We start from the raw sequence: 13552 nt of genomic DNA, 5'->3' as shown, positions 1-13552 counted from the left end.
TGAGCTGCTTGGATCCACAGTCACATCTAAGAGATTTCAGCAAGTGTGTGCACTAGAGATTGACCATCAATCCCGTCACGGCTGATTTGTTCAGAACTGGATATTCCAGCCCACAAACCAGTCAGCTGTCCGAGTCTTGAAAAACAAGACTCAGCTGAAAGGCAGGATTGCAATGTGTACTGCAGAAGCCTCCCTCCGGCTCGCACGGGGAACAGGGCAAGTGTGGAGACCCATCAAGAGCCTACCACAGGGCTAGGAGTGTGGCTCAATGGCAGAGCGTTTGTCAAGCTTACTAAAGGGTTCAATCCTCAGTGCTGCAAGAACAGGGTGAGGGTGGGGGGCTGGGGGTGGGGGGGCTGCTATGAATGTACAGTCAGAGCTGATGGCTGTAAATATACGATCTGAACAGGCAGATGGTGGCAGAGATAAAGACTATTGTCCTTCTCTTCAATCTGATTTGCTGTCTACGGTTACATTTGAGGCATCAGTATTAAAGAAATGCTAACATACCTTGGCCTTGCGTCACAGATCTGTATCCCTAGCCACTGGATGGACCAAGGCAGGAGAATTAAAAAATTCTTGCAAGGCACCTGAGTGACTTAGTGAGGTTGCTTCTCAAATTAACAGTTAGGTAAGAAAATGGCTGGGGACACAGCTTAGGGATAGGGCCTTTGCCTGCACACATGAGGAGGTGGGGTCAATCCATAGTAGCGGGGATGGGGGAAGGAGGAAGAGGAAGAAGGGGAGGAAGGGGAGGAAGGGGAAGAAGGGAAGGAAGGGGAAGAAGGGGAGGGAGGGGAGGAGGGTATCAGCAGCAGCAATTCAACAATTCCATAAATACGTGGCAGAAAAGAAAGTGAATCAGAACAGGGCTTTTGACCAAGAAATTCTAAAACCTTGGAAAGGTTATCAGACAAATTTACAGACCACGTCTGAACAGTGATTTGAATAAATCTGACTAGATAACCTTAGAAGCATTTTCAGCTAAGGATAGTTCAAAATATGACTCCTGTAAAAACAGCCAAGTTATGGTGGCCGAGCAGGAAGGTGAAACCTGGTATTTTACACACAGGCGGGTTTTGTCCTCTCTCAGGTTGAACCAGAGTTTGTTTGACTTCTGCTGCTCTTACTCCTGGTCACTTATTAACACATCTAACAAGCAGAAGAGGACTCGAACTAAAAACTAAGGTAGGGGAACTCAGCCAGCCCCATTTCTACTGACAGCCATACCTGTCTCAACCAACTGGCCTTCTCCCTGCCATAGAGACAGGGGCATGGCATTGCTTACAAACCAGGCTTCCCAGTTACATGCCTCGCAAGTGAGTATTCTGACTCTGAGGATAGAAGATTAAAAATATTATTATTATTATCATTATTATTATTATATTATGAAAACCCTGTCCCTTAAATAATGTGAATAATAAGGACGGTGATCTGTTAAAATTTCTGAATGATAATGGCTGTGGAAGCCCTAAAGAGGAACAGATTTTTTAATTCTGAGGAATCCAGAGGGTAGTTTGCTCAGGCAGTTCGTTCACACACGCATACTCCAGCCGGGTTGGGGGTGAGGCAGGGTGAGATTCCCACTCCGAAGCTTCCGGAGCACACACGCATTGCAATTGTGTTCCCGGGCGGAAATGGAAATTATGAGCTCGGGTAACCCTGAACAACATCGCGGCTAATTCATTTCCATTGGAAGTTGAACAGATTTGCTCCCAAGTAACAGGTAAACATATACGTATGAAGTCAAATCTTATGGTAGCACAGTTAGTGAGGGCCTGGGCATCACCTAATGAACTTCGTTCATGGGACAAAAAGGGAAACTGAGGCGCCTAGACCCCAAGCATCTGCCATATTTGATGGCAGAACCAGGAAACGCATGTCCCCTTCCTAACCACCTCTGCCTCTGAGCTTTAGCGAAATCATCCTGTTATCTTATTACAGACAGAAAAGCAATGAGGGAGACGTGATGGAGAGGGGGGAAAAAAAGAAATTGAAACAGAGAAGGGAGGAAGAGATATGCCGTGACGGACAGACATTGCGGGAGAGCCGGTCCGCCTCGGCCTGTCTTTATCTTTCTCTGGATCTGCCTCATCTCATTCCTTTCTGAATCCCTTCTCTTTCCCATCTCCCACAGGCCGGCTCCTGAAAACACAGCGCTATTTCATTCTTTCCAAACGCCTTCGAAGGGGGCCTGCAAATGAGCGGAACGCTAGTGGGGCTGCGCTCCAAACCCGGGGGAGGGATTTCCTGCTACCTTAGCCCATCCCCCACCACTGCGAAGGAGGAAGGAAGCGGCAGCTCACCAAGACTCATGAACACTCCCTGACACCTTCGTAGAAGCAGAATTTTGGGCCTGGCCACCCCACCCCACCCCCGAACCTAAAGGACCTACATTTTAACAGGATGCGTACCTGTGTTGGCTGTACACTGCACAGCTCTTGCCAGGGTTTGAAACAGTCCCTTACGCGTGTGCCGCCTGTGTTCACACACTGTCTTCCTGGCCCCGGAGAGGGAGACAGGGCAGAGATCGTAAAGATGAAGATTTACACAAGTCTTTTAAATGCTAAAAAATCCATCACAGGATATACCTCGAAACGGATACATTCATTTTCAATAGTTCCTTCCCTGAGAGTCACATCCGGTCTGTCCTCTTCCGTCCAGATGTCAACTGTGACAAATTCATAAGAACCCCTCTAACAAGGTTGGTTCTACAAATTCTAAAGGGTTGTAGGGATCTTGTTTTCCCTAGCTACTCCTCAATCAGAGGAAGCAAACGTGGGGAAATTTTAAGTATTTTCGACTTGCCCAGTCCTGGGGCAAAGCAAATCCACCTATGCCTTGTTGAGATGGAGGATTCGGTTGGTATGGATCAGACAGAGAGAGGACTCATCCTGCTACAGAGACGATCCTGCAGCGGAGACTCCTAATGAGCAGTCTGGTGGCAAAAAAAAAAAAAAAAAAAAAAAAAAAAAAAAAAAAATCACAATGCAAAACAAATTAGCCGGGGAATTTTTCAGGTGTCAGTTTCAATGAGGGAGGAACAGACAAGGAATAAAAAATCATCGCATGTAAAAGATTTCCAACTCTGAAGCTGCTCGGGGACTGGTGACTTCTAGCCTTATTTTTCCCAAGTGCGTGTCATCCCGTGTGTCACACTGACACGGCGAGGATTTCTTATGAAATAATCCCTTTGCCAACATCAGGGAATCACCCTCCCCTTTGATCAGGACAGACGCGATCTTGAAAGTTGGCCTACTTACACAGCTCCAGTGAGGCTGCTCAAAATAAGATTTCTGTGAGGGAAGAGGGGAGAACAGCATGTACAGACGTAGAACGAGTAAGCCTTAGAGAGAGGAACACACACACACACACACGGAGAGAGAGAGAGAGAGAGAGAGAGAGAGAGAGAGAGAGAGAGAGAGAGAGAGAAAGAGAGAGAGAGAACATTCTAGATGTTGGAGATCTCGTGAATAGATGCTTCCAGCAGGTGATGCATATGCCCAGCCTGCTGGTGCCTCTGCAGGGGTGACCTGATCTGCAGAGGCTTCCAGTTACCTTCATATTTAAAACTGTGTAACTAATACTTCATGGCACAGGGACCAAAACAAAAGCCCAGACTTCTATCATGATGAATCTGAATTCTACAGTGTTCTCTCTCTCTCTCTCTCTCTCTCTCTCTCTCCCTCTCTCTGTGTGTGCGTGTATGTGTGTGTGTGTGTGTGTCTGTCTCTCTGTCTCTGCCTCTCTCTCTCTCTCTCTCTCTCTCTGTGTGTGTCTCACTCTGTCTCTCTATCTCTGTGTGTATGTATGTGTCTGTCTCTGTGTGTCTCTGTCTCTGTCTCTCTCTGTCTCTGTGTGTGTCTGTCTCTCTATCTCTGTGTGTGTATGTGTGTGTGTCTGTCTCCTCTCTCTGTCTCTCTGTCTCTGTGTGTGTCTGTCTCTCTGTCTCTCTCTTTCTCTGTCTCTCTGTGTGTGTCTGTCTCTCTCTGTCTCTGTGTGTATGTGTCTGTCTGTCTGTCTGTCTGTCTCTCTCTCTCTCTCTGTGTGTGTAGGTACACATGTCTGTGGAGGTCAGAGGTCAACATCAGGGAACTGCCTCAATTCTTTTCAGTCTTTCTGAAACAAGGTCTCTCACTAAACTCGAAACTCACCGGTTTAAGCAGATTGGCTGGCTACTGAACCCCAGGGGCTCTTCTGTTTCCACCTCCCCATCTCTGGGATTAGAGGCTCCTGATGCCAACCTTATGAGGTTGCTGGAGCAAGCACTTTACCAACGGAGCCACCTCCTCCAGCCAGACTTCCTTCTCTCCACACGAACCCCCTCCTCCACCATTCTGCCCAGCTGGGTACCCACCCCAGCAACAGAACCACTGGATCATCGTCCACTGCACTTCTCAGCACAAAGACCCCAGCCACCTAGACCAGAAGCCGTTTCCCCTCTCAACTCTGGTTGCCTACTATCCTGTGGAGAGAAGCTTAGGTTTTGAATGGAACACATGCAGGGATCCCAGGAAAGCTCTAAAGTTACCACGGCAACATTAAAATATCACACGCATGTATACATGCATGCGTGCATGCATGCATGCGCTTCCTGGGCCTTCAAAAGACTGCTCCCCCCTTTCTCCCCTTTTCTATTACACTCTGAATCCAACACTGTCTGAAGACAGTCCAATCTGCTTTACATTTGAGCTGGTTCTACCCTGCTGTAAAAACAAGCAAACGTGAATGCTTGTCTCTGTATCAGGTGCAGGCTGATGGGAACCAGGGCCCAGTCTTAAAGACCTGGGTGTTTCGCCTCATCAGAAGTTTGGTGAGCACGAAAAACTAAAATAGTTTATGAACGTGGAGAAGGGCCTCTGGGGGAAAAAAAGCAGAGGTGACCGGGAACATTTGGCTCACCGCCATTTCCAAATGCGTTTTCAAAAGCGATGACTGCAAGGCGCCCCATCGTATGTACCACCTATGGCTACTCCACCAGCTTGCTAGGCCAATCAGCTGCACTGGGCTTTCTTGGAACCCCTCATTCTTGGGAAGGGGGGTGCAGTTCTCTACAGAATCCTCTTGACATAAGAAAGGATTTCTTTTTGAAAGTACATCTTTTCTTTTCCCATCTGTTTGAGCACGGATTGAGGTCAGCCCAGGTCTTCTGGCATTCGGGAGGATATTTCGGCCCTTTCCTGCGGAGACTGTAGATAGACTGGAAAGGGCTTCCTTTTACCTCTTAGTTCGCCACAGAGAAAGAAGCGTGGGGTGAGGAGAGTACCCCTGATGGCCCGTGTCTGAGAACCTGCCACAAATAAATGGGGTGAATGACTTTGGAAGGCCCTAAAAGAAAGAAGAAACACCCCCCAAAGGGGAGGTCGTTAATTGAATTTGGTTTCAAAATTTGCAAATTCCTGTGTCTGCTTAAGGCAAATGAGGCGTTAGCGTCCCAAGGCCCATTGTGCCTGCTGAACAGGACCTCCCGATGTGGGCGGGGTGGGGATACTATGAAGGCCTTTCTTGTGGCTGCTTTGTCTTTCAGTTTTCTAAAGTTGGCCTCTCACTCCCGGGATCTGATGTGGACTGACAATGGACACCCAGGAGCAAACAACAGCAAGATTTCATATTAATCCAGCCAGAGTGGAAGAGTGATAAGGCCGATGGATGGTGTGTTGGCTGCCAGAGAGCACAAGCCTCCGGATCTCGGTCCCCTCCCTATTGGGCTCGCCAGCCCTCAGTGTAAGGGATTCCCCTCTCCCCCCCTCTACTCCTGCGAAACTCAAACCCCACAGAAGCGATACTCGCCACTAAAGCCGTCTATTCGAGGTTCCAAAGATTGCGCTGAAAGGAAAAAACCTGAACATCGTTTATAATGAAATGGTCCCCAGCCGGGATGTAAGCATGTTTGAAACTTGTTATACTAAGACACCGGAAGGGGCGATACAGGATCGCTCCACCCAAAAGCCCTAGGCGAAGGCTACTCCTATGAAATTCTTTGTATCAGCAGGACATTTTTTTAAAAAAGGGTATTTGTTCAAACGATCAGGCACATCAACTTCTAGATGGTGAAACAGGTTAAATGTCTTTATAAGGGCTGGGAGAGATGACTTGGGGCTTCAGAGTGATTGGTTTCTTGCAAGGAATCTGGCATCCACATCAAGCAGCTGACAACTGCCTGGAGCGCCAGCTCTAAGGAATCTGATCTCCTCTTCTGGTCTCTGTGGCCGTACACATGGTACACACCCCACATTGGGGACCAGATGTTGTCTGTCCTGGACCACCCGAATCATGACCCTACCTGTCTTTGGGGGTTGGAGGTGAGGTGTCCTGGAATCAACGCCACAGCAAATGATGCTGTAAGCTCCTTTAATACCCTCCCCCTGTGCCCCATTGGTCCCAAGAAAGTATCTCATCTAAACAGCAGTTCCCAATTGGCAGGTATTGTCTGGTCCACAATCCTTGATCTCTTAGGCAGTCCTCAATTAGGTCCTCCTGCAGGAGACACCTTTGCAGCTGTGCACCCCACCCTACCCCTGAGTTTATACAGAGGTGGCCATGCCATTCCTCCTACAACACACAAGTAAAAATTATAATAAAAGTAAAAATTACAAAGTGACCAAAAAAACCCCCTGTGATTCATAATCTGTATTGGAATGTGCCAAAATTGCATATAGCATCTCATTATTAAATGACAAACCACACCTGGTTTATCAAACCATCACAGATGCTAGCTGGAGTTGGGACCTCTAGAAAAGGTCCACCCATGATGGTATGAGTGCTTGCTGTGCTTTAAAGGTTGATGCCCACCCTACCCCAATTGCTAATTGGAAGCTTGTCCCTCGAGATGCTGTTATTAGAAGGGAGAGCATTGGATCAGAGAGATGGGACCCTCATGAATGGGATCCATGACTTCAGCAGAGAGGTGTGTTGGGGGGGGGGGCTACACTCTACTTCTGTGGCATGGAGACACAGCAAGAGGGTACTCTGAACAATGGTTCCTGCCAAGAAGCATACCTGCCAAGGAACCTTCTGCTAGGCTGACTGCTTAACCAGAACTTCGGTGTCTGTGATTGGAATGTTCTGGGTCCAGAGCCCTAATGACAGTTTTATCTTGGGCAAGCAAAGCCCCCTGAAGGCCATTCCTCGCCCACCTGTGTCTCCCTTAATGCCCCTGTGATTCTCAGGTAGAACATCTTAGAATGAATTAACAAAACCAGCCAAAGGCTAAAGAGGTTATCAGATGTCCCTGCTCTGCTGTAACCCTCTTCCTAATGTCTCCACCAAACCCATTTCTAAAGTGCACTGACTTATGACTTTATTCTGTTACAATAAAAATTCCATCAAACTGTTACCATGTTGGAACACTGAATTTAGGACACTCTAAACTTGTGTTGCCAGGCCATGGTCACCCTTGCTTAGCTTTAGAATAAACTGTCTCTTTCTTAACTTCTTTTGAGGTTATGGATGTGTTTTTGCTTCGACAATGCCATCTTTGACATAGAGTTAGCCCTGACCAGATAGTGAGTCAGCTATCACCTTGACTTACTGGCTTCTAACATTCTGAGCGATGAATTTCTGTCATTTTAAGATTGCCTGATCCAAAGCATTTTGTCCCAGCCACTGAATAGACCATTCAGCTGCTGGCAGAAGCTGGCTCCCTCCCTCCCAGCATACGTAGCCACAAAAGTCCACCAGAGTCTGTGGTGAGAAAGAAGCCATCTGAGAGGTGAAAATAGGAATCATCTCCAAAGCATGACCATTCAAGTACTACATTCTGAGACCACTACCCTCCAGAACTCCAAACGTGCAAGGCTGCTGTTTAAGCCACTCTGCCCAAGCTAAGACAGAGTGGGAATCACATCTAACTTCATTCCTCCCTCAAAGCTGCCAAGATTGACCCCTGCTGCCCCACTAAGTCCCCTTCCTTCCTCACAGTTAAAAATAACCCCTCCTTACCCAGACCTAACAAATCTTCATTTCCTCCCTTCCTCCCTCCCTTCCTTCCCTCCTTCCTTCCTTCCTTCCTTCCTTCCTTCCCTCCTTCCTTCCTTCCTTCCTTCCTTTCCTTCCCTTTATGCTGCACATGATGGAATTAAGCTTCTAATTGCCAGAGCTGGGGAGAAGACTCAGAAACATGGTCATGTGTATGCAGGACACAGGAAACACCCTCATTTTCAAAGTCCCACCATGGAAACACCGCCTAGACAGAGGTTTTAACCGTCATCTTTCAAAGGAGATGCTGCCGTTCCTGCTTCCATCTGGTCTCAGCCTCCTCTGACAAGCTCTTTCTGACATGTGTGTCGTGTCTGGTTCTTATAAACATCCTCTTGAAGGGGGTGAAAGGTCAGCCTAACTTTCATCAGCCAAAGCAAGAGGCCACTAGTGAAGCCTGTCTCCATCACTGATGCATTTTAGAAAGCTCCCAGCAACGGGGCCTTTTTGTTACCAATGTGAAATGTTTTTGAAACACGGAGACACAAAACAAAATACACAAAGTCTGGGAACATTCGGACTCACAAAATTGCTGGCCTTGACAGTGCAGTGATGTTTTGCTGAAAGTCATTGTGAAGAGGGTCAGCAGGGCAGATAACAGAGAGATAGGTCCCTGCCGAGGTGGAATTTCCACCCACAACTGCATCTCTAAATGTACCCTGTGGTTACGTGGCTGGCCTGGAAAATATAAATGTAACCACACTGGGTGATCAGCCTTGCTTTCCCAAGGTCAAAAGCATCATGAATAATGGTCTCACCATTCACTATCATGAGAGTATCATGAAGGATGTTATTATAATAGAAGCAATGCTGTTGCCTCCCCCAGACACTGTATCACAACTTAAGAGGGTGGAGGTGGAAGACTGGGGTGAAAAAGGACGAAGTGCAAAGAACTGTAGACAAGGAGCTGGTACTGATGAATGGAGATGGGCGCTCTCTAGCCCAGATGTGTAGCGGTAATAACCTGCGCTGTACTTGCCTGTGAGGGGTGGGGCACGTTCCTCCCCACCTACCCAGTGCTCTGGATTCCCCAAAGACACACACACACACACACACACACACACACACACACACACAGCCTTATATTTAATATGCCTTAACAGCGCAAGGGTTGGGCCACTCTCAAATTCCCACATGTTAACGCCTCCCCTCCGATACTCCTGAATTATTACTTACTAAAATCTATATTCCGTCTTTGCTGCCCTAGAACCAGTAGGGGAGGGAACCCCCTGGGGCTGCTCTTCCAGCTCTTACATGATTGTTACTCTGTCTTCTGCAGCTCTCCTGCCTGATCCTCCTGCATTTGTTGTTGTCGTTGGTGGTGGTGGTGGTGGTTTGTTTTTTTGTTTTGTTTTGTTTTGTTTTGTTTTAATTTAATAGAAATGTATGTGTGCCACCCCCATAGGGAAGTATAGAACAGATGAATATACTGTCGCTATACAGATGCCCTCCAGGAAGAAAGGTTGATGCTTTCTGAAGGTATAGGGAGACTGGGGAAAGGTCAGGAAACAACCCTAAGTAGTCGGGACCATCAGAAGTTTCTGAACAACTATGAGCATCATCAGAAGAGGATGAGGGAGAGGGCAAGTGCACACACTCTCTCAAACAGTACCCCTGGATGACAAATACATGTCCTGCTGTCCACACACGCTTTAGATGTCGAGGCAGAACATCCACAGAGTAGCCTTTCCGGGGTTGGGAAGGTAGCTAAGTTTGTAGAGTGCTTGAGTAGAATGCAGGAAGACCTGGGCTCGCTTCTTATCACTGCATGAAACTAGATTTGGTGGATGCCTGAAGCCCCATCCTTGGGAGAGAGAGGCTGGGGGATCAGAAGTTCAAGGTCTTCCTCAGCTATCTAGTAAAGTCAAGGCCAACCTGGACTACATGGGACCCTGTTTCAAACAGATCAACCACAAAATAAGCAAAGGTAGAATTTATCTCTCCAGTCAGAAGTACCAGTGCTGTTTTACAGGCCAAGTGACAAGGTAGAAGCAGGAAATAGCTCAGAGACATGAACAGAGCCTGCCCTGATCTTCCAAGCATTTGTCCATCATGGGGTAATTTGTTCTGCCATTGTTCCTCTTGAGTTTTGGTCTGTCTTTGAGATATTTAGTTTGTTCCGTTGGTCTGTATGTCAACTTGTCTTACTCTGGCTTTGGTGTATAACTTGATACCCAAGGGAGCCTTTTATTTTATTTGTTGTTTCCTTTTTAATATAGACTAGGCTATTATGTTAAAGGATTTTGCTGCATCTTTGTTCTTGCAAAAATGAATTGAGTACCTAAAAAAATAATAATGGGAAAGATCATAATCTTTGTAATGTTAAACTGAACATGATATTTACTGCTATCACTGCTATGTGTTGCTTATTGGAGTCTTAAAGTTCTATTCCTCAGGGACCAGATTAGTCATAATTGAATCAGTTTCTAAATGTTACATTGTTTTCATTGCTTTTAGAGTGACATCTTATTTTTTAATTATTGTTTTATTTCCTAGATGAAGTCAATGTGAACAGACCAGTACAAGAGAGGAGGAGCAAAAGCATTAGATTTCTTTCTTAGTTAACTTTATATTGTTATGAGAAGAAATCATGACCAAGGCAACTTATAAAAGAAAGCATTTATTCGTGGCTTACAGTTTCAAAGGGTTAGAGTCTGTGACCATGGCAGGGAGCATGGCAGCAGGCAGGTGGGCATGGCATTGGAGTAGTAACTGCAACCTTACATTTTGATCCACAAACATGAATCAGAGAGAGCTAAATGGGAATGACATGGGCTTTTAGAACCCCAAAGCCCAGCCTGACCCAGGGACACATATCCTTTTGTAAATACACACCTCCTAATCCTTCCTAAAGAGTTCTACCATACTGGAGACCAAATATTCAAACATGTGAGCCTATAAGGGCCACTCACATTCAAACTACCATATCCTCTAACTTAATGATTCCTTTCTACCAACAAGCTAAGGGAGAGTTCCTCAGTTGACACTCTTCAGGGAGAATGTCCAGTAGAGAAACTTTCTCCTATATTTCCTACTGTCTTTGATTCTCCTACCTCTGTTTCTCCTTAGAAGCTTTTCAAGTCAACTCAGTGCACCTACTCATTACCTTTGCCGATTCCACATTCTCTTAGCCAACAAGAGGAGGAATTCAACTTTGGGTTCCTGCTTGCTTCTCACAAATGCCGAAGCTTGGCTGCTCTGAGGTTGAGAAGTCTGAGAGCATGAGTAGAGGGATGAGCTCTAGTGAATGAGAAGAAAGCTAAGTACCAGTTCTGGTTAATATTTTAATATCCACCAGGAGCGCTCTGGAGATCTCCCAACTGATTCCCTTAATAAGTGCAGAAAGCATCTTGCCAAGCCAAGCACTAATGTGCCTTGAAGCCATCACAGTGTAATCTCTTGGGAAGAGAGGACACCTCTGCAGTCGATGTGACTTTGATCTCGTCCCTTTTAAGATAATGAGGTCTGGCAAGATGCTGCAATAGAACCTTCCATTCTTGCTTAGTTGAGTTTCTGCACACCACAACACACACCGCAGTACCTGTAAATGGCTCATCTGCCAATCCAAATGGACAGACAGTCCTGACTCTGCAGTTGTTTTGGTCTAGTTCGTTTGGGTGGCAAATGGTACCCTAACAGGTAGGGTACATATAAAAGAAAGGTGAGAGCTGAGCCTTCTAAAAACCCTCTGTGGACACAAAGAACACCACTGAAACAATGAAATCCAGACCTTCCTTTCTCTTTGTCGTTCTAAGACCAATATAGAAAAGAGTCCCATCTCATAGATTAGTATGTATAGGTTGAATGAGGACAGGGACAATATATTAAAACATCCAATAGGGGTTGGGGATTTAGCTCAGTGGTAGAGCGCTTGCCTAGGAAGCGCAAGGCCCTGGGTTCAGTCCCCAGCTCCGAAAAAAAAAACCACAAAAAAAAAAAAAAAACCATCCAATAAAACACCCAAATTATTGGCATAATACTAAACTACAAGCAGACTCAACTGCCTACAGTCTTAACAAATTCTTGGATATTTGTCCACAAATCAAAGCGTCTCTAAATCTGGAAAACACGCTGCCTACAGAAGACATCCTCTCCATTGACTCATGACTGTTTCATGCCCCTCTCCCTTCAATCACATTTTTCTTCCTGGTTTTTTCCTTTCCTTCTACCAATGACTCCCATACATCCTTTGATGGTACCAACCTCCTGGTTAAGAAAAGACAAAACATCGGATTGTTAAGATTTACGGTGGAATTCAGCCGGATCTTAAAAACCAACTCCTTTGGGGCCCTTTCCTTACCCCTGTTTTCACAGCAGAATTTATCACGTCCTCCCTCCTAAGTCACTGTGCGCCACTACAAGGCAAATGCACTCATCACACTACTCAACTGGGCAAAAAACCCAAAAAGTCTCAAAGAAATCCAAGTCTGTCCATCCACTCCCCTTCCCGTACACTGAGGTGCGGCTAAAGACAGAACTGATATTGGGAATAGCTCTTTGAAACTTTACTATCCTGAGCTTTGCCTTCTTGTAAACCCACACACCCCTGCCTTCTCCTCTTTGTCTCCTCTGTCAGACTGTGCAGTCCGCAGAAGACCTAGGCCAGGTCACTTTGTCTTCAGCTCTCCCAATCCACAAGGACAGTAGTTCTCCGTATATACTAGAGAGTTTATTTGGTTTGTTTCGTTGTTGTAGGGCTGAGATGGAATACAGAGCCTCACTGCATGCTACCCTAATGTCCTATCATTGAGCTATATCCACAGCGTGTAGACGGGAACTGGTTGACTCCGTGTCTATGACTCTTATGCAGATATCATAGCCATCCTCCAGGAACTGTCCAACCTGGCTTTGCAAGGGAGATATCTCAAAGGCTGGAAATGTAGCGCCATAGTGGATGCTTGTCTAGCACATAGGAGGCCCCAGGTTCAGTCCACAGCACCGCGGGAAAAAAAAAACATGATTACAGTAAACACCATTAAAACTAACTGTAGATCTGATGTTGGAGCTATCGAATTTGTGGCAGATGCACAGGGAGAGGTTGGTGTGTGCTGTGAGTCAGTGCTCATCCACACACCTGAATCCTTTAGGCTCTGTTTTTCTCAGTGAAGAGGAGAGCATTTCTGTTCCATATTTTCTCTCACTTAAGGACTGGTCCAGCCTCAACAACCTGTGCCAAGGAGCAGACAGTGTAGCCTTAAGGGTTCTTTTTTTTTTTTTTTTTTTTTTTTTTTTTTTTTTTTTTTGCCCCTAGATAAATGTATCATTATGCATTCACCACAGAGGGTGAAGTGCATTGTTATGTTTCCAACAGCCAGCAAGAAAAACCCCTGCTGAGCAGGATGAAGAAAGTCCCTGCAATTAATTGGCAGAGTGGAATTGTTAACATTCTCCCAGGTTCCCAAGCACAGGGATCCTGACCAGACTGCTGGAGAAATTAACCAGGGGATGGAGGGCCCGAGGAAGGGTAGAGTAGAGGGGGGGATCTCTCATTAAAATCCCAATCAAGCCCCGTTAGCACTTATTGTCCCTCCTGACAGTTGTTGGAGGCCAGGATGTTACACTTGTTGAATGTTAT

At 46.2% G+C, this 13552-nt stretch overlaps 2 long non-coding RNA genes across 2 annotated transcripts in view; one reads left to right on the top strand and one right to left on the bottom strand.

Annotated features, from left to right (window-relative positions):
• The window catches only part of LOC108348536 (uncharacterized), a 125499-nt gene that overhangs the window by 44180 nt on the left and 67767 nt on the right, over positions 1–13552 (bottom strand). The gene's annotated exons all lie outside the window — the stretch shown is intronic.
• On the top strand, positions 500–3077 carry LOC134482831 (uncharacterized). Its single transcript, XR_010059428.1, has 3 exons — positions 500–631; positions 1094–1188; positions 2138–3077. It is a non-coding gene; the product is annotated as an uncharacterized LOC134482831 (long non-coding RNA).

The sequence above is a fragment of the Rattus norvegicus genome, chromosome 17 (genome assembly GCF_036323735.1).
Source record: "Rattus norvegicus strain BN/NHsdMcwi chromosome 17, GRCr8, whole genome shotgun sequence".
Classification (NCBI taxonomy): Eukaryota; Metazoa; Chordata; class Mammalia; order Rodentia; family Muridae; genus Rattus; species Rattus norvegicus.
Note: the sequence above shows the minus strand (reverse complement) of the source record. Positions and strands in the feature narration are given on the sequence as shown.